At 45.0% G+C, this 26,794-nt stretch overlaps 1 protein-coding gene across 1 annotated transcript in view; it reads right to left on the bottom strand.

Annotated features, from left to right (window-relative positions):
• Window positions 1-26,794, bottom strand: part of UBE2Z (ubiquitin conjugating enzyme E2 Z) — a 69,317-nt gene that overhangs the window by 19,125 nt on the left and 23,398 nt on the right. The gene's annotated exons all lie outside the window — the stretch shown is intronic.

The following is a 26,794-nucleotide window of genomic DNA, read 5'->3' as shown; positions in this document are numbered from 1 at the left end:
AGTCCAAATGAGTGCAGCCCCAAAGGGGAGATCGTTTTTTGAAATAAATTTGTGTCTCAAATATATATTTGGTGATAAAATGCAAAATTTTCTTTTTAAGAGATCAAAAATAATGTGGGCATATTATAAAATTAAGACACCCTTAACTAGCATAGCTGCCCAGCAGGCCAGACTTAAGTTCTGTCGGCTCAACCACAGGACTGGTCTGCCTGAGGCTTGCCTGCCGGACAGCTATACTACTTCACGATGCCATCATTCTTGAATTTAAGGATCTTCCAAACAACAACCATTTTTTGCAATACAGCGGGCTTCTAGACAGGTGTAGCTTTTTAACTTCTCGTTCGGAAATCTCTGCTTATGACAGGCTTGTAATGTCATACTTGGAGAATATACGCTACATGGGCGAGCCATTTCTATACTCGATCATCGTTACGCGATCAATCAACATGGCTAAAACACCCTGGGTAGTGTGCAAATGTCACATTGCTCAATTACTGTAAACATTCAATAGTCCATGAAAAAAAAAAAAAAAAGGATGAGGGCAACTATAACGACCGAACTATACGATATACAGTACTAAACTTTTGAAAAATGGATACAACAGCTGAAACAAGCAAGGATTGCAAACGGGCAACAGAGTACGGAAAACAGGTATAGCCACACCAACAGACATGGATTTCATTTCCGTGGGCAAGTGTAACCCAAGCCTAATCCAGGACATGAAGGAACAATATTTCCCAATTGCACATTGATAAACAGAATAGCCGTATGAAAAATATGCCTAATGCTCTGGGTAAAGTAAGGGCCTCACATACAAGATACTAGTGCATTGTAAAACTGAAGAACATTGTATTTCCTGTAATAATCTATTGTACACTAATGGTGCCTTCACAATGTGTTACAATTACTCATCGTTTGGGACTCTTGTCATGTTTCTGTAATTATTTCAAATACTGACATAAAGTTGATGATAAAAGTCATCATTTTTCAAAGTATACAATTTTGACAAAGTCAGAAAACTCAAATGGGCAGGAGGCTGGGGGACGGAGGGGGGTGAGGTGGGAGGGGAAGGGGGCGTGTTGGGGGAAAAGTGTGTTGTGTCAAAATTCATTTCCATTTTGAAAGAACTACTTCAGTGAAAGCTTGTGTAGTAATTGTTGAACATGTAGATAACATTTTATTTTATTTTGTGCCAGGAATCAGGGGTTAATCAGTAGTCAACATAACATGTTTCACGTAGCTCTCTCTAGAGTCAGTGAAAGATATGAGATAAAGTGAAAGATAAAAATGATAAAAAGCTTTAGGACAAAGTGAACAGCTGTTGGGGTTGGGGCAGGGTAAATAAATAAAATAAATTACCACAGCACTTTTGTTCAGCTCGTGCAATTGTTTATAAACATATATGAAGAGAAATGTTTTTTTCAACTGATAAGCAAATTTAGCATTGTTATCAGCTTTGATTCCAGCTGCAAGTGGGACAGAAAGGCATGGTGCTTACGTTATCTGAGCACTTCGACACAGGCTGCACAAGTTTTAATCTTAGTGCCTTCAGAAAGTATTCACACCCCTTGACTTTTTCACATTTTGTTGTTACAGCCTGAATTTAAATTGGAATAAATTTTAAGTATTTTGTAAAAATTTCTAAAAACAGAATTCCACTTTGACATTATGGGGTATTATGTGTAGATCAGTGACAAAAAAAATCTTAATTTAAACCATTTTAAATTCAGGCCACAACAAATTAAAGAAAAATAAAACCATGTTCTTTTTATATCGGCCGGCACTCAGCTTGCTCAACGAGACTTTTAGAAGCTTGCTGGTCGTCAAAGCTCAAAGCCCCACAGGCGGGAAGCACACAAGATGGCCGCCCCTCGGCGCCAAGAACGCAAGGTCCCTTCTCAGGGCAGTCCTCCCTCGGGTCCCTCAGCCGTCCAGGGAAGCACAATGCGGACCCACAAACCGCCACTAACACCTCCTCCTCACAATCGCAAAAGTCCACTCTAGCTCCGAAAGTTCTCCCAAAAAGCGCACACGAGCAAGCCGCAGCCGAGAAGCAGAGGCAAAAAGCGTCCGCCCTACACGAAGCCAGCACCAGAGAGCGCGAGAGAGAGATGGATTCTGCCTCTTTACTCCTCCTCGAACCTTCCAGCCATCTGACGTCACACTCTGTCCAATCGCCCGAGTGCTGTTCATCGCCCCATGGCTCCTTAACCAATCACGAAGCTCGGGGCGTAATCTCTCCATTACGAGTCGTCGGGGGAGGAGTTTAGTCTCTCGAGAATGTTCATATTACGTCGGTGGTTGTGGCGTGGGATAAGCCCAATCGGCAAATGCGCTGGGTTTTTTGTCGGCCTTGATGGTGTGGTGGCTAATGGAGCCCCATTGCATGGCCGGCTGAATGAATGAAAAAGAAAAGCGCTGGGTTTTTGTCGGCCTTGATGGTGTGGTGGCTAATGGAGCCCCATTGCATGGCCGGCTGAATGAATGGAAAAAAAAAAAAAAAAAAAAACACGGGAAAAATCACAAGGGCCAATTACACACGGGAAAGAATTAATCTTGAGCCCTTTCCAGTCAACACAAAAACCACGCCCCTTATTGTGACATGCAAACACAACCTGACAGGCTCCCTACTTATTACATCCAGGTTCTTCTTCTTCGTGTCCATGGTCCATGCTAAAACCTCCACATTCCTATCTCCATTATGGCAATTCGTCACCTACCCCCACAAAGATAACAATACTTGCTGAAGGCACTGTACACTGTACAGTCATGGCCAAACATATTGGTACCCTTGCACTTTTTTCAAATAGTGCACCATTTCTTCCAGAAAATTGTTTAAATTGAAAAATATTTTGGTATCCACATATGTATTTCTTTGGTTTGCAGTGGAACTAAACAAGAGCTGAACAAATTACTAAATCTTAGCTTATTCCACACAGAAATCCGAAAATGGCCCAGACAATATTATTGGCACCTTTTATAAGTTGCTAGAAATAATTAGATTTGAAGCAGGTGATTCTCCTTTACTTTGGAAATGAACTCACCTGTGGTGAGTTGCGGGTGCCTGCAATATAAAAATCATTCATTCAACCAGTTTGAACAGAGAAAAGGAGTCATTATTCTGTTTTGTGTCACTGTGTGTACCGCAATGGGCATGGAGAAAAGAAAGAAAACCAGAGAATTGTCAGAGGAGCTCAGACACAAGATTGTAGCCAAGCATGGACAATCTCAAGGCTACAATTCCATCTCCAGAGACCTTGATGTTCCTGTGTCCACCGTACACAATGTTATCAGGAAGTTTAAGACCCATGGCACTGTAGCCAACCTCCCTGGACGTGGCAGCAAGAGAAAACCTGATCGAAGATTGCAGCGAATGATTGACAGTTGATCGGGGTGCTTTCTCCACCATTCAAACAAACAGATTCAAGCTGACCTTCAGACACAAGGTACGACAGTTTCAACTTGCGCCATCCGTCACCAACTCAATGAAAGGGGATTCTATGGTAGGAGACCCAGGAGGACCCCACTGCTGAGAGTGAGACATAAGAAAGCCGGACTGGAGTTTGCCAAAACACACCTGAACAAGCCAAAATCCTTCTGGGAAAATGTCCTGTGGACAGATGAGACCAAATTAAAGCTTTTCGTAAAGCACATCATCTCTATGTTTGCAGAAAACAAAATGAAGCCTTCAAAGAAAAGAACACATTCCCTATAGTCAAACATAGAGGAGGTTGAGTGATATTTTGGGGTTGCTGCGCTGCCTCTGGCACTGTGTGCCTTGCATATGTGCATGACGTCATGAAATCAGGAGATTACCAAGGCGTTTTGGAGCACAATGATAAACCCAGTGTCAGAAAGCTGGGTCTCTGGCAAAGGTCAAGGGTCTTGCAGCAGGACAATGACTCCAAGCACACTTCAAAAAGCACCCAGGAATGGTTCAAGAAACGCTGGACTGTTCTGAAGTGGCCAGCAATGAGTCCAGATCTAAATCCCATTGAACACCTGTGGGGAGATCTGAAAACAGCAGTTGGGAGAAGGCACCCTTCAAATCTGGGAGAACTGGAGCAGTTTGCACAAGAAGAGTGGGCAAAACTGCCAGTAGAGACGTGTAGAAAGCTCATTCATGGCTAGAGGAAGCGCTTGACTGCAGTTATTTTGTCCAAAGGCTGTGCTACCAAATATTAAGCCGAGGGTGTCCATAATTTTGTCAATGCCATTTATTTTATTTTATTATTTAAAAGGATGTCTTAAGTTCTGAATCAAAAACAATGGTTCTGTAATATTAACAGTGAAATAAAGAATTGTGGAAACCAAATATTTTTGTTAATTTCAATTTATTTTCAGAGAAAATTGTGAGTTGTTTGAAAAAAGTGCAAGGGTGCCAATATTTTTGGCCACGACTGTACATCCAACATTACTTTGCTCACTTCTTCGAGAGAAGAGTAAAATTGTTGAACGTGAGTTGAAGCAAATAAAATCTATTTAAAATGCATACCTCCACCAGGCTGAACAGTTTTCGTTTTGTATCCCACTGATAGGCCAGATCTGCATCTGGGACCTGAACCAAAATCTAATGGGTTTGTTCTCGTCATCTAACCAACTCATCTACCACGTTTTGGCATAACTCATCCACAACGTTTTGAGATATTGGTTTTGGCCCAATCTCTCAATGATGAAGAATCACTTAGAAATTCTCGTATCCGGATCCGGCTCTTCCCAAAAATCTAATCAATTTGTCCTCGTCACACACCCGACTTGTCCACCAAGTTTCGTTTGGATCTGTCTATAACTTTTTGACATATCCTGCTCACAGGCAAACAGACAGGGGTGAAACATAACCTCTGTCCACCATAGGTGACAGTGGTAATAACAGACCAGACCTATCAATATACTTGCAAACCTTCAATTTCACAAGTAACAAACCCATAGACGAGATCATCCCAATACCTGCGTGCTCTGTCTTTGGCCGCTGCGTGAGTAAAAATAAATAAAATACAGACATATAAGTTCCATGTTTGAGTGAATAAGGCAACCTGTACTCTCCAAATGACTGATCTTCATCAGTCTATCAAAAACCAACCACCTGTGTGTCCTCCCTTCCTTTTCTTTAACACCTATATCAAGGATCATAGAAGAGTGCAGGACAACAGAAGAGAAAGGTTAATCAGATAAGATGGTGACAGGGACTCAGTGGTGCAGACACTTCTGTCAGGATCCATATAACCTGGTTCGAATGACCTGTTTAGTGTTCCCCACTGAACAAAAGGCTCAAGATGGTAGAGAAACCCATGTTCAAATCCCGTATACTACATGTATTTGCCCAATTTGCTTCCAAAGCTCGTGTCCCCAACCCACCGCACCGTCAACATTGTACCCAATTGCAGCCAACTGCTCCAGGGATCTGTGTCATTTGCACCTGAGAAAGTCGAGGTGTTTGCTATTGATGCATTGAATCAGTGTTGAGGACTTTTGTCTCATTCTGAATGTGTGCAAAACTAAAGAGGTGATTTGGATTTCAGAAAAGGTCACAATCATGAGCCTGTAACCATAAATGGCGAAGAGGTAGAAATTGTTAACAAATCCAAATACCTGGGCACTATTATTGATAACAAGGTAACTTTTGATGGAAATACCGATGAACTGTGTGCAATGAATCAATGTTGGTATCTCTCAGGAAGTTGAATTAATTTTGTGTTAGCTCAAACATTATGCAGATGGTAACAAATTTCTTGCTGATAAGCGTGTTGTCATTTTATTTGGTTTCTTGGTGTAGTTATCTAAATGTGCGGAACAGGTCACGACTGAGAAAGGTCATTACAATGGGTGGAAGGACTGGATTTAAAGTGGGTGGACCTTTAACTAGTATGGAGTCTCCACATTTACTCGTGTTCAAAAGGAAGTCGATGCATGTATGTACCGATGAAAGTCACTTCTTGAGCAGAGTTTTTGAAAAACTGCCATCAGAGAGACGCCTTCGTTCTATGTTTATTAAGAAGAACATTTTCAATAAGTAATTTATACCATTTGCAATTCAAATGTTGAAAATCAAATTTTTTGCCATTTTGCTGTTGAGTACATCTTCTATATCTTTGTTATTCTTATTCCTTTTTATGTTTTATGTTTCTACATTATGTTTTGAACTTGCAGTGTCACTGAAGAGGAATTTCTATGGGTATGAGACAATAAAGATTACTACTACTATTTCTGGCAACCCTCGACTCTGAATCTGCCACTGCACCAGACGGCATCATCTCACGTGCACTAAAATACAGTTCTGCTACTCTTACACATCTTTTCTCTGCCCTTTTCACCCTATAATTTAACCTAGGTCATCTTACATCTACTTGGAAATCTAATCTGCATATATGATCTATCTGATTCTGGAAGATCTTCTTTATCTCTTTGCTGACAGCTCCACCCTCTCTAGTGAAATCCCTCATCCTTCAGAAAGACAAGCAGCAGCCTCTTCCCTCTCTACAGACCTTGATGGAATTAAAATTCAGTCAAACATTTGGACATGTCTTTCAATCCTGGAAAACCTTCCCATCTACTTTCTGAACAATCCTCTTGAAGAAGTTTAGTCACTCAAGCATTTTGGGTCTTACCAGCAGCCATGATCGTTCTTGGGTAAACCACACTTCTAAGTTGGCCTCCAAAGCCAGTCACCGACACAGGGCGGACAAAGAGTTGTGGGGGCTTCAGGGCAAGCAACTGGTGGTGGCCATGCCACAAACACTTCATTGTCAAATTCCATACTGGTGTTATTATATAACATGGCAACCAGCTTTGTGTTTGTTTTCCCTTCAAATGATATGGACTTGGTTGAAAAGCAGGGAAGGAGCCAAGCATGGAGGTGTTTTTGGTGCTGTTGTTGGATTATCCTAAAAACCACTTTTATTAGCCTAAACCCTCGCTATTTATGTTACAATAACTGTCGTTTCTTCAATGCATCAACGATCCCTCACATCGCCTGGAACCCTGTTTTTGAGGCCATTTTTGTGTGGGGCGGGAAATGCGTCTGGATTTCCCCCTCCCCTTTAATCGCCGACAGGGGATCTTCTGTCGTATGGAGTGTGTATGTGTCTGGTTCAGACATACACGGAGGTGGCCATCTTGGATTTTGACGTGGCGACCCAATTTTCAAATGGGTTCTTCTTTATGCCTGGATACACCCACACACGAGATTAGAAGTTGGTACTTCGCTTATTTTTCAAGATATTCCGCTCAAAATGTTCAGACATACATGGCATCAGACATACATGGTGGCGGCCATCTTGGATTTTGATGTGGGTTGCACCCACACACCAAATTTGAATGCGGTCCTTCGCTTACGCACGCACGCACAGGAAAACCATAGTCCCCCTTTCGCTCCGCGGTACGACGGGGGACAATAATCGGAAAGGGCACATGGCCTTTGACCTGTTGAACCCAACATCGTATCAGTTCATCTTTGCATTGCAGTGTATGCTTGTGCCAAGTTTTGTTGAAATCCCTTCAGTGGTTCATACGTTATCTTGGTAACAGAAAACTGCTAACGGATGGCCGGACGGAGATGTACGCACGAAGTACAGCGAGATGGCCTTTGCTTTGTAAGCATTAAAGACTAATAAAAACAAGCGTTAGGCCTAGGTCCCCCATCGGTGAAGTGATGTGAGTTGACGAAGTGGAAGACGCAAGGCGGCCATCTTGGATTTTGACGTGGTGACCCAATTTTCAATAGCGTTCTCCCTTCTGCGTAGATACACCCACACACCAGATTAGAAGTTAGTAGTTCGTTTATTCTTCAAGATATTTCGCCCACAAGGTTGAGACATATATATGGTGGCGGCCATCTTGGATTTTGACATGGCGACCCAATTTTCAATAGCGTTCTTCCTTATGCCTAGATACACCCACACAACAGATTAGAAGTTAGTAGTTCGTTTATTAGTCCCCTACCGGTGTACACCGGAGGGGACTATAGGTTTGCACGCCGTCTGTCCGTCAGTCCGTCAGTCCGTCAGTCAGTCAGTCAGTCCGTCAGTCAGTCAGTCCGTCAGTCAGTCAGTCCGTCAGTCAGTCAGTCAGTCAGTCCGTCAGTCAGTCAGTCCGTCAGTCAGTCCGTCACGCAAAGAACAGTTTTCCGGACTTTTTTTCTAAACGCTTAATGCTCATGATTTCAAACTTGGCACATGGTTCCTCATAAGTTACAGATCAAGTTCAAACTTCATGACGTTTCGATCATTTTTGACAAAGTTATGGCACTTTGAACTTTGGGAATTCTGATAATTCTGATGATCCTTAACTCAGTGCCATTTTAAGTTTTAATTTCCTTTAAAAACCAATTTCTCTGCAATAATTGGACCGATTGAGATCAAATTTTCACCGGAGGAGCGACTCGGTCTGGAGAGTATTTTAATGGTAATTATGACGTCACAGGTCACGTGGTTCGGCCGCCATATTGTTTTTCATGAAAACACGAAAACTCCTTTTTCTCTGCAACGGCTGAACAGATCGAGGCCAAACTTTGCAGGCAGAATCGCATACCCATGATGAACAAAAAAAGTCAGCAAGCATGACGTCATGCGTCACATGGTTTCAGAGTTATGACGTTTTTAAGCATGAACCTTTAAAACCAAGCTCCTCCCTCATTTTTGATCCAATCGAGGGGAAACTTCACAAATCTGTTCAGCATGTCAGTCTACTAAAATGTCATTTTGGAATTTGCGATAGGGCACGTGGTTTGGCAGACATCATTAATTAACGATTTTTTTTTTTTTCCCAATGGATATCTCTTGAATCGCCAGTACCTCAGACCGTGAGTTGGTAATAATTTATATAATTCACACAGTGCAATACGTGCAGGCCGCTGCACGGAGCGAGCTTGCGGGCTTATCAACGAGGCGAGGCGTGACACATATGTGTCTCAGCATACCTCAGATCAAGTTTGAAAACCAGCATCAACCGTGCATAAATTTGCATATTCGATCATTTTTGACAAAGTTATGGCACTTTGTTTATTCTAGAGTTCTCCTCAAGCCGCAACACGCGCCCTCAGCCTCGTCTCGCGAACGTCAAAAGTGCGACACAGTACCTCAGACCGTGAGTTGCGATAGCTCTTTCAGGAGGTGCGAATTTGCGATAGCTCTTTCAGGAGGGGCGGAGCCAAGCCGAGCAACATATATATACACATCGATCATTGATCTTGAAAAACAACGTATTTTCTTGTGCTTCTGCTGACCTGTCTGCGAGGTGAATAAATCGAAGTCCCGAGTGCGAATCACAGGTGAGCCCGTCCTGAGGTAATTAGTGATTGGGAACGATTCAGAACCTGTAAGTAAATAACCCTTGGTAATTTCCCCAACAGTTTTCCGGACTATAATTTGGAGTGCGGTAAGGCAAAGCTGTTAATATTCCTTGTGTACAATATGCTGTAATCGTGGACTGTTCTTTAAAATGCTTTCCTAGAATAAGCATCAAGTCAAAAACATTTTCACTGAATTTTGTTTCCATTGACACAATTCTTCATATCAGGCAAGAATACATTGAATTCACATAGTTTACCAATAAATCAGCAATACATCTAGGGAGGTTGGAGTGTCACTTTACCGTATGCTTCTGTGCATATAATCTGCGTGAATACTTCTTTAAATATGTATCTGATACTCTGCCCTCTTAGCAGTATACACAGTACACGTCAGAAGTAACCTAGCTTCCAGGGTCCGCGGATAATCTGGTCAAGATAACCCGGTCTCACATCATCCGCGCCCACATTCAACCGTGCATAAATTTGCATATTTAATGAGGTTCGTCTGTCACACGTTGGTTTCGTGCGATAACTCCACCAAACATTGGCTGATTTCAACAAAGTTTTGTCCACACATGTGTCTCAGCATAACTCAGATCAACTTTGAAAACCAGCATCAACCGTGCATAAATTTGCATATTTAATTAGATCCGTCTGTCTGTCACAGTTTGGTTTCCGTACGATAACTGCACCAAACATTGGCTGATTTCAACAAAATTTTGAACACACGTGTCTCAGCATAACGCAGATCAAGTTTGAAAACCAGCATCAACCGTGCATAAATTTGCATATTCGATCATTTTTGACAAAGTTATGGCACTTTGAACTTTGGTAGGGGACATGTATTGCAGCGCAATACTCAGAATGCTTGTTAGTCCCCTACCGGTGTACACCGGAGGGTTTGCACGCCGTCCCTCCGTCCGTCAGTCAGTCCGTCAGTCCGTCAGTCCGTCAGTCCGTCAGTCCGTCAGTCCGTCAGTCCGTCAGTCCGTCAGTCCGTCAGTCCGTCCGTCCGTCACGCAAAGAACAGTTTTCCGGACTTTTTGTCTAAACGCTTAAAGCTAACGATTTCAAACTTGGCACATAGTTTCCTCATGATAAGTTACAGATCAAGTTCGAACTTCACGACGTTTCGATCATTTTTGACAAAGTTATGGCACTTTGAACTTTGGGAATTCTGATAATTCTGATGATCCTTAACTCAGTGCCATTTTAAGTTTTAATTTCCTTTAAAAAAGATTTTCTCTGCAATAATAGGACCGATTGAGATCAAATTTTGACCATAGGAGGGACTCGGTCTGTATAATATTTTAATGGTAATTATGACGTCACAGGTCACGTGGTTCGGGCGCCATATTGTTTTTCGTGAAAACACGAAAACCCATTTTTCTCTGCAACGGCTGAACAGATCGAGGCCAAACTTTGCAGGCAAAATCGCATACCCATGACGAACAAAAAAGTCAGCGAGCATGACGTCATGCGTCACATGGTTTCAGAGTTATGACGTTTTTAAGCATGAACCTTTAAAACCGAGCCCCTCCCTCATTTTTGATCCAATCGAGGGGAAAACTTCACAGATCTGTTCCGCATGTTAGTCTACTAAAATGTCCTTTTGGAATTTGCGATAGCTCACGTAGTTTGGCAGATATCGTTAATTAAACGAAAATATTTTTTAAATGGATATCTCTTCAATCGCTTTATTGATCGACGTGAAACTTCATACTATAGTAGAAGTCATGAAGAGTAACAAGTGTGCAAAATTTCAAGATGATTGGATGGAAGTCTGGAAGCTAGAAGTTGTTATTGCGTGAAGAAGAAGAGGCGTCAAGTGTGCGGATTTAATTATTTATCACATGCACAGACTGAAGGCATCGTTGGACACGACCTGTCGCAGTCATTTTAACCTCAAATAAAATTCTAATTTAAGATTTGTCAATAGCTGAGGTATATTAACAAACGAATAAAAAAGATTTGGTCAAATTCTGACTTTTTTTAACTCGATCGCATTTGACAGAGTTGTGACAAGCTGAGGAAGAAGAAACCTCGCATTGGCTTCTCCAATGTGCCATAAAAAAATGGATATCTCTTGAATCGCTAGTACCTCAGACCGTGAGTTGGTAATAATTTATATAATTCACACAGTGCAATATGTGCAGGCCGCTCCGAGGAGCGACCTTGCGGGCTTATCAACGAGGCGAGGCATGACACACGTGTCTCAGCATACCTCAGATCAAGTTTGAAAACCAGCATCAACCGTGCATAAATTTGCATATTCGATCATTTTTGACAAAGTTATGGCACTTTGAACTTTGGTAGGGGACATGTATTGCAGCGCAATACTCAGAGTGCTTGTTTTTCAAGATATTTCGCTCACAAGGTTCAGACATGTATATGGTGGCGGCCATCTGGGATTTTGACGTGGCAAACCAATTTTCAATAGCGTTCTTCCGTATGCCTGGATACACCCACACACCAGATTAGATGTTGGTACTTTGCTTATTAGTCCCCTACCGGTGTACACCGGAGGGGACTATCGGTTTGCACGCCGTCCCTCCGTCAGTCAGTCAGTCAGTCAGTCCGTCAGTCAGTCCGTCAGTCCGTCAGTCCGTCAGTCCGTCAGTCCGTCAGTCCGTCAGTCCGTCAGTCCGTCAGTCCGTCAGTCCAAGAACAGTTTTCCGGACCTTTTTTGACTACTCGGTCTGTAGAATATTTTAATGGTAATTATGACGTCACAGATCACGTGGTTCGGCCGCCATATTGTTTTTCGTGAAAACACGAAAACCCCTTTTTCTCTGCAACGGCTGAACAGATCGAGGCCAAACTTTGCAGGCAGAATCGCATACCCATGACGAACAAAAAAAGTCAGCGAGCATGACGTCATGCGTCACATTGTTTCAGAGTTATGACGTTTTTAAGCATGAACCTTCAAAACCGAGCCCCTCCCTCATTTTTGATCCAATCGAGGGGAAACTTCACAGATCTGTTCAGCATGTCAATCTACTAAAATGTCATTTTGGAATTTGCGATAGGGCACGTGGTTTGGCAGATATCGTTAATTGAACGAAAATCTTTAAAAATGGATATCTCTTGTTTATTCTGGAGTTCTCCTCAAGCCGCACCGCGCGCCCTCAGCCTCGTCTCGCGAACGTCAACACCGCGACACATCGCGCGCTTTCCGGAGGGGCGGAGCCAAGCCGAGCAACATGTGTGTGTGTATATATATATATATATATATATATATATATATATATATATATATATATATATATATATATATATATATATATATATATGTTGTCGTGGATATGAGAATGGTGTTTTTTTAATTGTTTTTTTTCTTGTATAGTACATTGTAAAATATCGCCCTCCTTCCTCCAGTTGTGGATAAAGGTCAAAAGGGCGTCCCGTAATTAGGTCATCAACAATCACGTTAGCCAATCATAGATTTCCTCCTTGTTGGTAGTTTATTTCCTTATTCTGTGTATTAGGCTAAGGATTTGTCTTCCATTAATTAATACTCCATTGCACCGAATTCAAATAGATAGATCCCAATTCATTCCCATTCCCAAAGCCTCGATTGCCAACTGCATTCGCCGCCATTGCCATGTGCTCCGTGCTCTGTTTGAACAGGAGGGGCGGGGTCGCCAGGGAGAGGCAAGCCCATGGCAAGCCACGAAGGGCGGGGCTGTTCAGCCCCATGCCCAAATAAGGAAACAAGCCCGTGGCTCGCCACGAGGGGCGTGCCGTTCGGCGCCATGCCCAAATAAGGAGACAAGCCCGTGGGATTGCCATACAAGGTCACGAAACAGAGCACGGGGGGGAGGGCGGTACCGAAACCGAGGAGGGCGTGTCACACCGGCGCTTGAGGATGAGATATGCGTGCGAAGATCGCGCAACGGCAGATGAGTCCTGAAAAAGCACACGACGTCCCCACGGCAGCACGGAGAGCGAACCATTGAGCAAGACTGAGAGAGAGAAACGTGAGGGGGTGCCTGTATTCCGGCAATAGGCCGATACCCTCTCGGCCCTATTGCCGGTCGGTGAGACGCGAGGCTGTGTTTGCCGGGTTTTCGCCTCGACCCCAAAGCGTGGATCGGAGCGCGCGCTTGGAGCCGGACCTCGACGCCTACCATCTGCCTGGACCCTCCTCTGCCGTCCCAAACCATCCCTGCCATTCCATCCTTCTTGTGTACGTGAGTTTGTTCTGTGTGTCTTGTCCTGGGGTATAAGTTAAGCCTGTTTAGTTAAGCTAGAGTTTCACTGTGTCTCCTTGATTCCTTCTGTTTTTATTTTATTATCTTTCCTTCTTCCTTGGTTTCTTTTGGTCCTGTAAATAGTAATAAATAATAATCGTATTTCAAACCTTTTTGCCTTCATCTTCCTCTTCTTCACATCCGTGTCGTCTTTGTCTTTTCCCTCATTGAATATCTGTGGCACGATTTGGCCAACGTTTCAGGATCGGGTCTAGTCTTGGTAAACGGCTCACGCCGCGGTTCGCTTCGCTCGGCGCAACATCCATTACGCTGCGGCCGTGAGCGGGGGGTGTTCCTTCGCGTACCGGGAAGCGCTGGTATTTAGGTCATAGGACTTGTGGGCCTAAAACCCTATCCAGCGCCGACCGGGCGTGGCGTCATACCCCCGGGACCACGTCGGTCCGTAACAGACGAGGGGCTTAATCCCCCCTCGAAGGGGAACCATAGGCCGATGTTGGGTTCCGTAACAATATATACACATCGATCATTGATCGTGAACCGGAAAATATACATATATATATATATACATATATATATATATATATATATATATATATATATATACATATATATATATATATACAGTCATCCCTCGCTATATCGCGGTTCACTTTTCGCGGATTCGGTACATCGCGGTTTTTTCTCGCTAGTATATGTAAAATTATATCGCGGATTTTTCGCTATATCGCGGGATTTTGCGGTATAAATGTATTTTTATATACTATTATTTTAAATATTTTTGTGGTAAAATAAGCATTTTCTAGCCTAAAAATTTTAAAAACGTAAAGAAATAAGAAAAATACAGTATTTAAAACATATTACAAGAAATAAAATACTGTACATAGTGTACAGTAGAAGGGTAGACAAAGAGTCGTGCGTATGGAAAACGCCAGTACATTCATCATCGTCATCACCTTCATCGTCATCAGTACTGCACAGCTAATTCATCATCATCTTCATCACGCAAGTTGTAGTATTGAAGAGCCGGGGCTCTTGCTTGATACGGACGAAATGACGGGCAAGACACAAACTCGTCCGAGAAGATATTTATTCTCAAAACCAACTCGGGAACACTGAAAAGCCCATTTATCGGGCTGCATTATAAAGCACAACCAGAAACCGAAAGCCACGCCTCTCAAGCGTGGCGTGCTTCGGTGAATCGGTGGTCACGTGATCAACAGGTGTAGCTGATTATACCCGCAAAGCGCGGCACGCTTTAGCGGTCACGTGACCAGCCACTCTCGCGCCGGGAATCCCCGCCGGTGACGTCACCGGCTGGAGCAAGGAGATTCTGATGCTGGTCTTGCTTGGGGAACCCATGGGTAGCTACAGTATCTTCAATGGTGAGTACCCATTAGAATTTTATATGTTGTTAAAATTACGTATGTTTAAGAGTGTAAAAAGTGTTTAAGAGTATAGGAAGTGTTTATAAGAGTATGGGAAAGGTTAATAAGAGTGTGGGGAGTTCATAATGCTTTAAAATATATATATATATAAAAAAAAAATATGGTCGCTACTTCGCGGATTTTCGTTTATCGCGGGGGGTTCTGGAACGTAACCCCCGCGATAAACGAGGGTTCACTGTATATATATATATATACATATATATATATATATATATATATATATATATATATATATATATATATATATATATATATATACATACATATATACATACATATTGTTACAGACGTGGCTTAGATGTTATTTACCGAGCGGTTTAGTATGACCACGTCTGCACAAGTTACCCGATTATACCCGAACGTTGACTAATCGCGCTACGCTAGATCAATGAAGGAAAAGACACACAGCTGGGATTAAAATGACACACCAGGGATACGGTTCTCAAGACCTCCGGAGGAGGTTATATTGTTACGGAAGGTTAGATTACAACTACAAGAGGGACAGCATAGTAAGATAAGCACTTAGACACACTCTTATATTATTCCCAACAGACGACAGATAAACGGGACAAAAGGCTGACTCACACGGGGATTGATGGCTAGGAAAGGCAGGATCGATGGCTCCAGGTGCACCTGGGCTCAAAGGTCAGAATCGACTCGGTCCGGTCCAGAGATGCGGGGAGGTATTCAGCGCTCGTACGTGGCAACTTCTCTCTCCAGGCTGGGGGCGCATCTGACCTCACATCCGGTGAGTCGCTTCGTATCTCCGGCGGGGAGTGACACGCCCTCGGCTCGTTAGCTCCGCCCCAGATGGAATCGGCACGTCGCCTCTCATTGGGTGCGTGCGGGGGGGGGGTTACCGGCTCCGCCCTCGACGGGGGACTGACAAGGAGCCCCTTCGTGGTAACCCCGTGGAGCGCATGGTCCGGCGCGCATTGTCAATGGCGGCTAACCGAGCCGGTGTGATGACGCACACTCCCCCCCGCGCAGCGTCGTTGTTGTTGTAATTGTTGTTGTAGTTGTAGTTGTAGTTGTTGTTTGGGGAAGAAGATGGAAGGAGGTATGGGAAAGGTCCTAAACTCACTACTGGTGCCATATAATCACATTCTGGTGCAACGAAGAGTCATAATTAATGGAAACGAGTCCTTAACTGACATAGACTAAGAATAACTAGCAAGATGTCCGAAAGTTGTCTACGTGTGATGCGGTGGACCTGGGCACGACATTTAATGGGGGAAAAAGGGGAAGGTCGGTTCTACAGAGTGTTGTTTACAGACAATGGGACTAGGGAATGGGGGATTGGGGATAGTTGGGGAGTACTGGGGAAATAGGGGAATATTTACAAGCGGATATGGAGGCCAAATTCCATATTCGCAACATTGCACCCTTCTCTACCCTCGGGGCGTCCCGACCCGATAAATTTTTACCTACTTTAGTGTGGCACGCAATGTAGTTCCCTCTACTATTAACTCTACCCTGAGTGCGACAGTTTTACAGATATTCACAAATGAGTAAATATGTCCCCCTGCGACGTTGCACCCTTCTCCTCACAGAAACACACCCACAGGATAACCGAATCCGGAAAGAATCCTCAAACTAAACATACAGCCGGTAGGGAGCATTATTTACACAAGACTACGCTGATATTTACACTACGATCCAGGACCTGTTTTTGGAGGAACACATGCAGATGTTATGCATAGAGAGAGCACGCATGCTAGCATCGATACACCAACCCACGAGTGCTCTGTGGCCTACGGCCTTTAATAATGTGCAGAGCACCCCTTCCAAGCATCAAGCACCACCCCATCACACAGTGAGCACCATCCGGTGCACCAATAAAGTGTTTACAAATCACCGGTGGTGTCGCAGCCGGCCGATGTTCTGCCGCTGGTCTTGCCTTCATGTGGTGCACTTGGCCTTCTTACTTCTTTTAAACAAAATAAAGAAAGGCGCCAACCGCGTCCATTTCTTTATTGTGGCCGTCAGGGGGCCAACTATAAGTGGTTCACCTGTATGGCATAGGTGCCACGTTGACCCATAGGTCCATCCACGGGTGGTGCTTGGCCGCAAAAGAGCTGCGGTCCATTGTGGGTGGCCACAAACATTGCGGTCCATATGGTGTATCGATCCAAGCAGCAAGCAGCGAAAGTGCAGGCCCACAACTGCGTAGCCAGCACCGCTCTCTCCTCTCTCTCTACCCCAAAGCCAGATCCTCGGAGGTGGGAGACAAAAGAAGCAGACAAGTGAGTAAGGTGGTAAGGGCGCAAAAGTGCACGCAATATAAGATGATGCACACTGGGGGCACATGGGAACCAGGTGAGACAGGTACGTTCCTACCGTACGCTCCCCCCCCCCCCACCAGGTAACCTACATGGCCCCTCCCTTACCCCTTACTGTATCCACAAAACACAACACTACCCATAAACATCTACTTTACAAATCAACAAACATCCCTACTGTCTTCCCCGTTCCTCCCATATACCAAATTCGTCTTCTCTCCCTCCTAACCAATCAAATTTGCCATTTTCAACTCAACATCATAATTTGCCATCTCCAACTCAACATCATAATTTGCCATTACCAATTCATCATCAGTCCCTCCTAGGGAGGGAGAGATGGAATCACCCCAATGTCTCATCCACGTCGTGATGCGTCTCACAAATCCACAGCAATCTCATTTCCTGCAACAAACAACGAAAACACAGGTGTGGAGTCATCATCATCACCACAGGTAAGTGGCTGCGTATGGTGCGACAGGTTCATCAATCCTAACTATTTCCTAAGTGACTTTAACAACTTTACACTACCCGGGGTCTTTCTCCGGCCAAACCATTGGCCCTCTTACACTATGGGTTCTAAAAACCAATTCCCATTGGCCAAACTGTGGTGCTTTTCAATTTGGGGTCTCACTCCCCCGATTCATCTCCCGGTGCCCTCGCACAATTTCTGGGCTGTGGCGTGTACCTCTCCCAGTGGGTCTACCCACCTGCACACCCCCACCACTGCAGTTGCCTCCGAGCTTACCTGCTCCTTACCCTAACCTAACTACCTGGGGAAGGCCCTCTGGCCCTCTCCCCACTCGGTGCCCTCTCTGGCACTGGGCTGCCCGATCCACACCCGGGATCCTCAGGCACCCACTCACAACTACCGGCTCCCAGAGCCCACCTGCGGCCTCACCTGGCCGACATCCTTACAGTGGTGGAGTGCCCAACCAACTACACACACTAACAGGCTACACGCCCAGCCATTTCCACGACACTAATGCACCCATTCACCACACCATTCTGCAACCGCACCACAAATGCCAATATCCAACCACAATTTACCTATACCCCCTACCTAACACTTACACTACCTGCCCCGGGTACTCGTGAAAGGGGTCCACTCTTCCCCCATCCACACCTTCGCACCATGCACACCACTCCGTACCACTTACTCCAACTCTCTCCACACACCTGTACCTGCACACCTGTGCTCTCATTCTTGGTGCCGCCTGCACCCTTCTCTCCCCAAGCGCATTCGCGCTGATCCACACACTCACTACTCATCCATTGCTCCACACACCTGTCCAGTTGCACACCTGTGCAATCACACCTGTCCAGTTCTCACACAGCATCATCTCATCTAACTACTCCCCTCTGAAACTTGCGCTTCCCAGTCGTCCCGTTAAACTATTGCGCTCCCATGTCATTATCATCCACACTAATCTACCTGCGTCCCCACTACAGGTATCAGTCACTAACTAAACTTAACGTTACCTAATGTCATCTCTCTAGATCCCTACAATATAACCTAACCCACCCGGGCTAGTTTTCACTGCCATACACCCCATAATCTATTGCTCCTTTGCCCCCACCATGGGAAGGGTGGCAGGGATGCCCCCCCTTACCCACCGGGCCCATCGCTCACTACCAATTTTGCATATCAAATTTCAACAAATTAAAAATTTGCCAATCACTACCCATCATCTACCAATCACTACTGCCAATCCCTTGCCAATCATCAAATTTTGTTTTTCTCTAATTTTGGGTCCAAAACACTAACCTCATCACCCAGTCTCCTCACTAATGCCTCTCGGTGCGCCAATTCCTGTCCAAAGCCCGGCTTCGTAAAGCCGAGCAATGAATGCTGGTTTTTTTGTGCCGGCGGCTGGATGCGTCCGGCATTCGGGGCAGGGACGGGGGCTTACCCGGGCCGAGATCCCACGCACCACCTCGGCGTGGAGCCATCCAATGTCCCGATCTCGACCTGCCGGCACGTCTCCACAAAACGTGGTCGCCATGACGACCCTTCCTATCCAGCTGCCCGCTCCACCTAGTGGAGCCTGGACGCGGCCGTTCAAAGCGAGGCCCGGCACGCACCGAGGGCCCGATTCGGCTATAAGTCGTTCTACACTCTACCCCGTCTAACGTCGATGCTTCACCTGGACGCTTACACCCCGCAGCCCGTTCCTTGCTCACACATCCAGCCGTTCCCATTCTCCTCGTACCTTTCCTTACACACCTCGGTACACTCATTCCACTCACAGCCTTGGTCACACACCTGACCACCGAACACTTTGGCACACACTCGTTGGTCGCACACCTCACTAATACACCGCTTCGCGCCCCCTCCTCGGTCACCTCCTCTGTGACAATCACAGGTGTGCTCTCATTCGCACACCCAACCACGTGCCTCACCACCAACTCCAGCGTGCATTCCCACTCACGCTCTACCATTCCAGGTGTGCATCCTTCCATCCCAGGTGTACATCCTCGCTCACCTGTCACAACCAGCTCACTCTCCTTGTCACTCTCACTACTCTCACCCTTACTCTTGACAGCGCCCTCTTTCCTCATGCACCTGTCCGTCACACACCTTTCTCGCGCACACTCTCCAGTTACACCCTCTGTAACACTCACCACAGGTGGACACTCTTCCTTACTTCTGACAGCGCACTCTTCCCTCATGCACCTGTCCGTCACACACCTTTCTCACGCACACTCTTGCGCACACTCTCCCGTCACACCCTCTGTAACACTTACCACACCGCGCTTCCATGTGCTCCCTCGCACACGCGCTACGACCGACTCACTCTCGCCAGCACCCTCACTACTCCTTGGCACGCACTTTTTCCTCACACACCCCAGAGTCGGACTTTCTCGCACACCTCTTTTTTCGCACACCAGACCTTTCGCACACTTCACCCACGGCCTCTCACGAACACCCGGGTCTATCTCGACCCCCAAGCTTCTTAAATCCCCTGGCGCATCATACGCACGACCATATTGGTCACCACTTACACCGGGTCCTCTTCCTCTTCGCTTCTCCTCCATCACCTGCGAATCCCTCATCCGGTTAATGAGCACATCATCACGATCCAAACACAGACTTTGGACCAATTCTTTTATCTCCTCTTTTATTTCTTTCTTATCCCCTCTCCGTCGCTTCTTAATTTCGCTCATCCCTTCTTCCACTTCTTCTAGTTTCTGCTTCACCTCTTTCATTCCCCGGTACGTCTCCTCAAGCTCATCCTCTAAGGCTACCTTGACCGTTTCCAGGTGCGTCCTCACCTGCCGGTCCTTCGTCTCCATTACCTCTATCACCTCGTCCAACCTCGTTGTCAGTCCCTCACGTACCATCTGACATTCCCTCTTCGTCGCTACCAAGTCATTTTTTAGGTCATTTTGTGTCGCTTTTAACCCTCCTATTACCGCTGTGTTCTTCTTTACCTGGTCCGTTAGTTCTTTTTGTCCCTCCGTCAGCTGTTCCACCTCCTGCGTCAGGTCCTCTATGGCCCCTTGTAACTTTACAGTCCCCTTTCTCACCTCCTTCTCCATGTGCTCCTTACAGTGCCTCACCTCCTCGCGCACTCCTCCGACCTCCTCACTCACACCTCTTCTGATCTCCTCTCCCATCACTTGCATCTCCTGCCCAGATGCCACCCTCATCTGCTCCATTTCCTCCCTGTGAGCATCCAGTTTGGTTTCTACCCCCATTCTGACCCCCTCTATCTGCTGCCCCATTTGGTTAACTTCCCTTTCCGCTTGGTCCCTCATGTCCCTCAATTTGCCTTCCATGGTGTTTTCTAACCCCTCTAACCCTTTTTGCATCCCTTCCATTTGATTCTCTTGAGCGGCCATTCTGTTTTCTACCCCCGTTAACCCCTCCTGTATTTCCCCTAATCTATCGTCTAATTTCCCAAATTTCATGTCTAATCCCTTAAAATTATTGTCTAATCCCTTAAAATTATTGTCTAATCCCTTAAAATTATTGTCTAATCCCTTAAAATTATTGTCTAATCCCTTAAAATTATTGTCTAATCCCTCACTGGTACCCCTCGCTTCGTCCCTCATTACCCCCATTTCGTTTCCCATTACCCCCATTTGGTTTCCCATTACCCCCAATTGGCCCTCCAATCGCTCACTCTGAGCCCTCATTTGCTCACTCTGAGCCCTCATTTCCTCCCTATTCTGGGCCATAAGGGCCTTCATTTGTATGAAAAACAAGTTCAAATCCACCGGTGGCGCCACTACGGTCGCGGGCGTGGACGCCGTGGCCACCTCGTGCATGACAACGCTATTTTGCGACCCTGCCGCCCTCACTGCTTCGCTCTCCTCCCGTCCCTCAATTTGGTCCTGGACCGACCCTGCCTCACTCTCCCCTACCGGACCCCAGCTGTCTTGATCCGCCATAGCGCGACTTTCAAAATTCGGGTTTTTATTTTCGTATAACAAAATCAAATTTCGCCGTTATAATTTCGCGCGGGAAACGCGCTCCGAATCGATTCTAATTGTTACAAATTTGGGCCTAATAAATTTAGTCCCGGGTTCGAATTCCACTCCTAGACACCAATTGTTACAGACGTGGCTTAGATGTTATTTACCGAGCGGTTTAGTATGACCACGTCTGCACAAGTTACCCGATTATACCCGAACGTTGACTAATCGCGCTACGCTAGATCAATGAAGGAAAAGACACACGGCTGGGATTAAAATGACACACCAGGGATACGGTTCTCAAGACCTCCGGAGGAGGTTATATTGTTACGGAAGGTTAGATTACAACTACAAGAGGGACAGCATAGTAAGATAAGCACTTAGACACACTCTTATATTATTCCCAACAGACGACAGATAAACGGGACAAAAGGCTGACTCACACGGGGATTGATGGCTAGGAAAGGCAGGATCGATGGCTCCAGGTGCACCTGGGCTCAAAGGTCAGAATCGACTCGGTCCGGTCCAGAGATGCGGGGAGGTATTCAGCGCTCGTACGTGGCAACTTTTCTCTCCAGGCTGGGGGCGCATCTGACCTCACATCCGGTGAGTCGCTTCGTATCTCCGGCGGGGAGTGACACGCCCTCGGCTCGTTAGCTCCGCCCCAGATGGAATCGGCACGTCGCCTCTCATTGGGTGCGTGCGGGGGGGGTTACCGGCTCCGCCCTCGACGGGGGACTGACAAGGAGCCCCTTCGTGGTAACCCCGTGGAGCGCATGGTCCGGCGCGCATTGTCAATGGCGGCTAACCGAGCCGGTGTGATGACGCACACTCCCCCCCGCGCAGCGTCGTTGTTGTTGTAATTGTTGTTGTAGTTGTAGTTGTAGTTGTTGTTTGGGGAAGAAGATGGAAGGAGGTATGGGAAAGGTCCTAAACTCACTACTGGTGCCATATAATCACATTCTGGTGCAACGAAGAGTCATAATTAATGGAAACGAGTCCTTAACTGACATAGACTAAGAATAACTAGCAAGATGTCCGAAAGTTGTCTACGTGTGATGCGGTGGACCTGGGCACGACATTTAATGGGGGGAAAAAGGGGAAGGTCGGTTCTACAGAGTGTTGTTTACAGACAATGGGACTAGGGAATGGGGGATTGGGGATAGTTGGGGAGTATTGGGGAAATAGGGGAATATTTACAAGCGGATATGGAGGCCAAATTCCATATTCGCAACAATATATATATATACATACATATATATACATATATATATATATATACATACATATATATATATATACATACATATATATATATATACATACATATATATATATATACATACATATATATATATATACATACATATATATATATATACATACATATATATATATACATACATATATATATACATACATATATATATATACATACATATATACATACATATATATATATACATACATATATATATATATACATACATATATATATATACATACATACATATATATACATACATACATATATATACATACATATATATATATACATACATATATATATATACATACATACATATATATATATACATACATATACATATATATATATACATACATATACATACATATATATATATACATACATACATATATATATATACATACATACATATATATACATACATATATATATATACATACATACATATATATACATACATATATATATACATACATACATACATATACATACATATATATATACATACATACATACATATACATACATACATATACATACATACATATACATACATACATACATACATACATACATACATATATATATATATATATATATATATATATATATATATATATATATATACAGTGGTACCTCGGCTTACGAGTTTAATCCGTTCCGTGACGGAGCTCGTAAGCCAAATCGCTCGTAAGTCAAAGCAAATTTTCCCATTCAAATGCATTGAAATGCTATTAATCCGTTCCAGCCTCAAAAAAAAAACACCAATTTTTTTTGTTAGGTGCTTTTAAATAACAAAAATGTACTTTATAAATAACAAATAATGTATAAACAAGCACGACCTCGTATATACTGTACATAATACAAGAGAATGTAAAGAAATAAACTGGTTTTATTAAGCAGAGGAGAAGAGCATGCCAGGTGAGGTGTGCGTGTTGTCGACTTGGCGAGGCAGTACGATCGTACTCCTTCTACGATATGTACGATTTTGAAGCAGAAGGAGTCCATAAAGGCTATAACGCCAGCCAAGGGCGTTACGATTATTTCAAAGCTCCGGACCTCTATCCATGAAGATATGGAGAAGTTGTTGTTTGTGTGGTTGAAGGAGAAGCAGCTCGCAGGAGATACCGTGACCGAGAGCATCATGTGTTTGAAAAGATTGAAACTCGGATATCGAGCACGGACCACGAGGTGTTTTTTCTTTTTTCTTAATCTCGGTTTCAGTGAACTTTTGCTCTGTGCTCACGTGTACTGTACCTGTACCTGTAATGGTACGTCAGAGGATGGCACCTGTTGTCATCATATTAAGTGCAAGATGTTCTGCATCGTAAGTTGGTACACCGTGGTCTTTCGGCGGTGTTTAAGCCGGCCGTCTTGGCTTCTGTCACCATTGGCATTGAGTCTTTCGATGTAGGTAGGTCGTTGTGTGCCGGTGCCTTGGCCGAATTCCTTCATTGCTGCATTGTTAGCTCACCTGGTTTTTTATACCACATCTTTGGTTATCGGACCAGCGAATGACGTCATCTCCAAAGTATGGCTTATTCTCACTTGTCTTGGACGATCTTCTACTTCTAGCCTTCCACCGTGCATTTGGTGTCCACTGTACTTACTGTACAGTGCCTGGTAAAATTGATGTAATGGGTTTTTGACCGTCAACGCCATGAACCGTCATGAACCGTCATGAACCGCCATGAACCGCCATGAACCGTCAACGCCATGAACCGCTAACACTCAAAAGCCCATTTATCGCGCCTTATAAAGCAAAACGCAAATCGAAAGCCATGCCTCTCAAGCGAGGCGTGCTTCCGTGGTCACGTGATCCACAGGTGTAGCTCATTATACCCGCACGCGCGACACGCTTTGGCGGTCACGTGACCAGCCACTCTGGAGGCGGGGATCCCCGCCGATGACGTCACCGGCTGGAGCAAGGAGATTCCTCGCTCATGTATTTCGACGATTGCGTGTTTTATATCCAAGCAGAGATGCTTTCACGGCAAGATAACCACGTGACCGGAACCGGAAGCCACAACCGGAAAATTCAAAAAAATAAATTTTTTGAGCTCGTACATCGGATCTCGGCTCGTATCCCAAAGCAACAAACCGCCCGAGCGACGGCTCGTATCCCGAAAAACTCGTACGTTGGGGCACTCGTAAGCCGAGGTACCACTGTATATATATATATATATATATATATATATATATATATATATATATATATATATAGTTACGGACCGCGGATAAGATGTTAATTTGCCGAGCGGATGGTGCCGCGGCCCTAACAGTTACCCCGACTAACCCGATTCCTGAACGTTGTCCAAAATCGCGCCACAGATATTCAATATGGAAAAGACAAAAGCGACACGGATGTGAAGGAGAAGAAGAAGACAAAAAGGTTTTGCAATACGAATATAATTTATTACTATGTACAGGACCAAAGAAACCAAGGAAGAAGGAAAGATAATAAAATAAAGACAGAAGGAATCAAGGAGACACAGTGCAATGCTGGCTTACCTACAGTCTTAATTAACCCAGGGACAAGACAAACAGAACAAACTCACGTACACGAATGAGGAAATTGCAGGCAGGAATGACAGGAGGTGGGTGGCTGGAGGGGGAGGAAGGCACGGAGCTGGCTGGAGCTTGATCCCGCACGGGACGTCGGGCTGGACCTCAACGGCCGCCGATGCCACCGATCCTGTCGTGTGCGCGGTGTAACGGGTCGGAGCTGCTTGGTGGAGCCAACGCTGCTGGTGGGGGGTCTGGCGTGACGGGTTCTCTCTCCCTCTCTCACAAACTCCAGGACTCTCTTCAGGCTTGTCTGTGTTCTGATCTCCTCCCTCCTCCACTCTCTCTGGGGGCGTCTTCCTCGGGTTATATAAGCCCCACCCTTGACCCTTTTGCGAACCTCCCCCAAACGTTCTTTCTCCGCCCTCTAAAGCCAACCCCTCGTTCTGGGTTGGTCGGCAAGGGCTGGTTCACTCCTCCCCTCTATGACGAGGTGGAGACACGCCCTTCTTCCCCGACCTTACCTCGTGGCCAATGGTGGTTTTGGGGCGATTCGAGCTAGCCCCAGCCAAAGGGCAGCAATGGCGAACGAAGAAAACCGCCCAAATGCAGTTGGCAATTGCAGCTAACCTGGCAAACCTGGCACTTTGAAGATGCCATGTCGGAGGGATCTACTTTATTTAATGCAGTGCAATGGAGTGTCAATTAATGGAAGACACAGCCTTACACTAATACAGATAATAAGGATATAACTACTGAACAGGGATATATGGTGTCCTTCATGTATGTTTTATGGAATTAACTACGGGAACGCCCTTTGACCTTTATACACAGACTGGAGGCAGGAGGGTCCAGAATAAAGCAATAATAAAAAAAACACAAAAAAAAACACAATCCTCATATCCACAACAATATATATATATATATATATATATATATATATATATATATATATATATATATATATACAGTGGAACCTTGACTTACGAGTGCCCCAACTTACGAGTTTTTCGAGATACGAGCCGTCGCTCGGGCAGTTTATTGCTTTGAGATGCGAGCCGAGATCTGAGTTACGAGCTTTCGCCACCCGGTCACGTGGTTATCTTGCCGTGCAAGTACAGTATCTCTGCCGTATATCGCTGCATTTTTGTTTTCGCATTTTGGTTATTTTGGAAAATTTCTTAGTTTTAACCATGGGGCCTAAGAAAGTGAGTGCCAAGTGCAGTGCTGAGAAGAAGAAGAGGATGATGAGCTTGGCTATAAAACACGCAATCGTCGAACAACATGAGCGAGGTGTGCGTGTTGTCGACTTGGTGAGGCGGATGTGAAGGCAGCTGAAGATTTTATTATAACTTTTGCCGAACTGATAGAAG

Source organism: Myxine glutinosa, chromosome 10, assembly GCF_964187855.1.
Source record: "Myxine glutinosa chromosome 10, kmMyxGlut1.1, whole genome shotgun sequence".
NCBI lineage: Eukaryota > Metazoa > Chordata > Myxini > Myxiniformes > Myxinidae > Myxine > Myxine glutinosa.
This window is presented reverse-complemented; position numbering and strand designations above follow the sequence as displayed.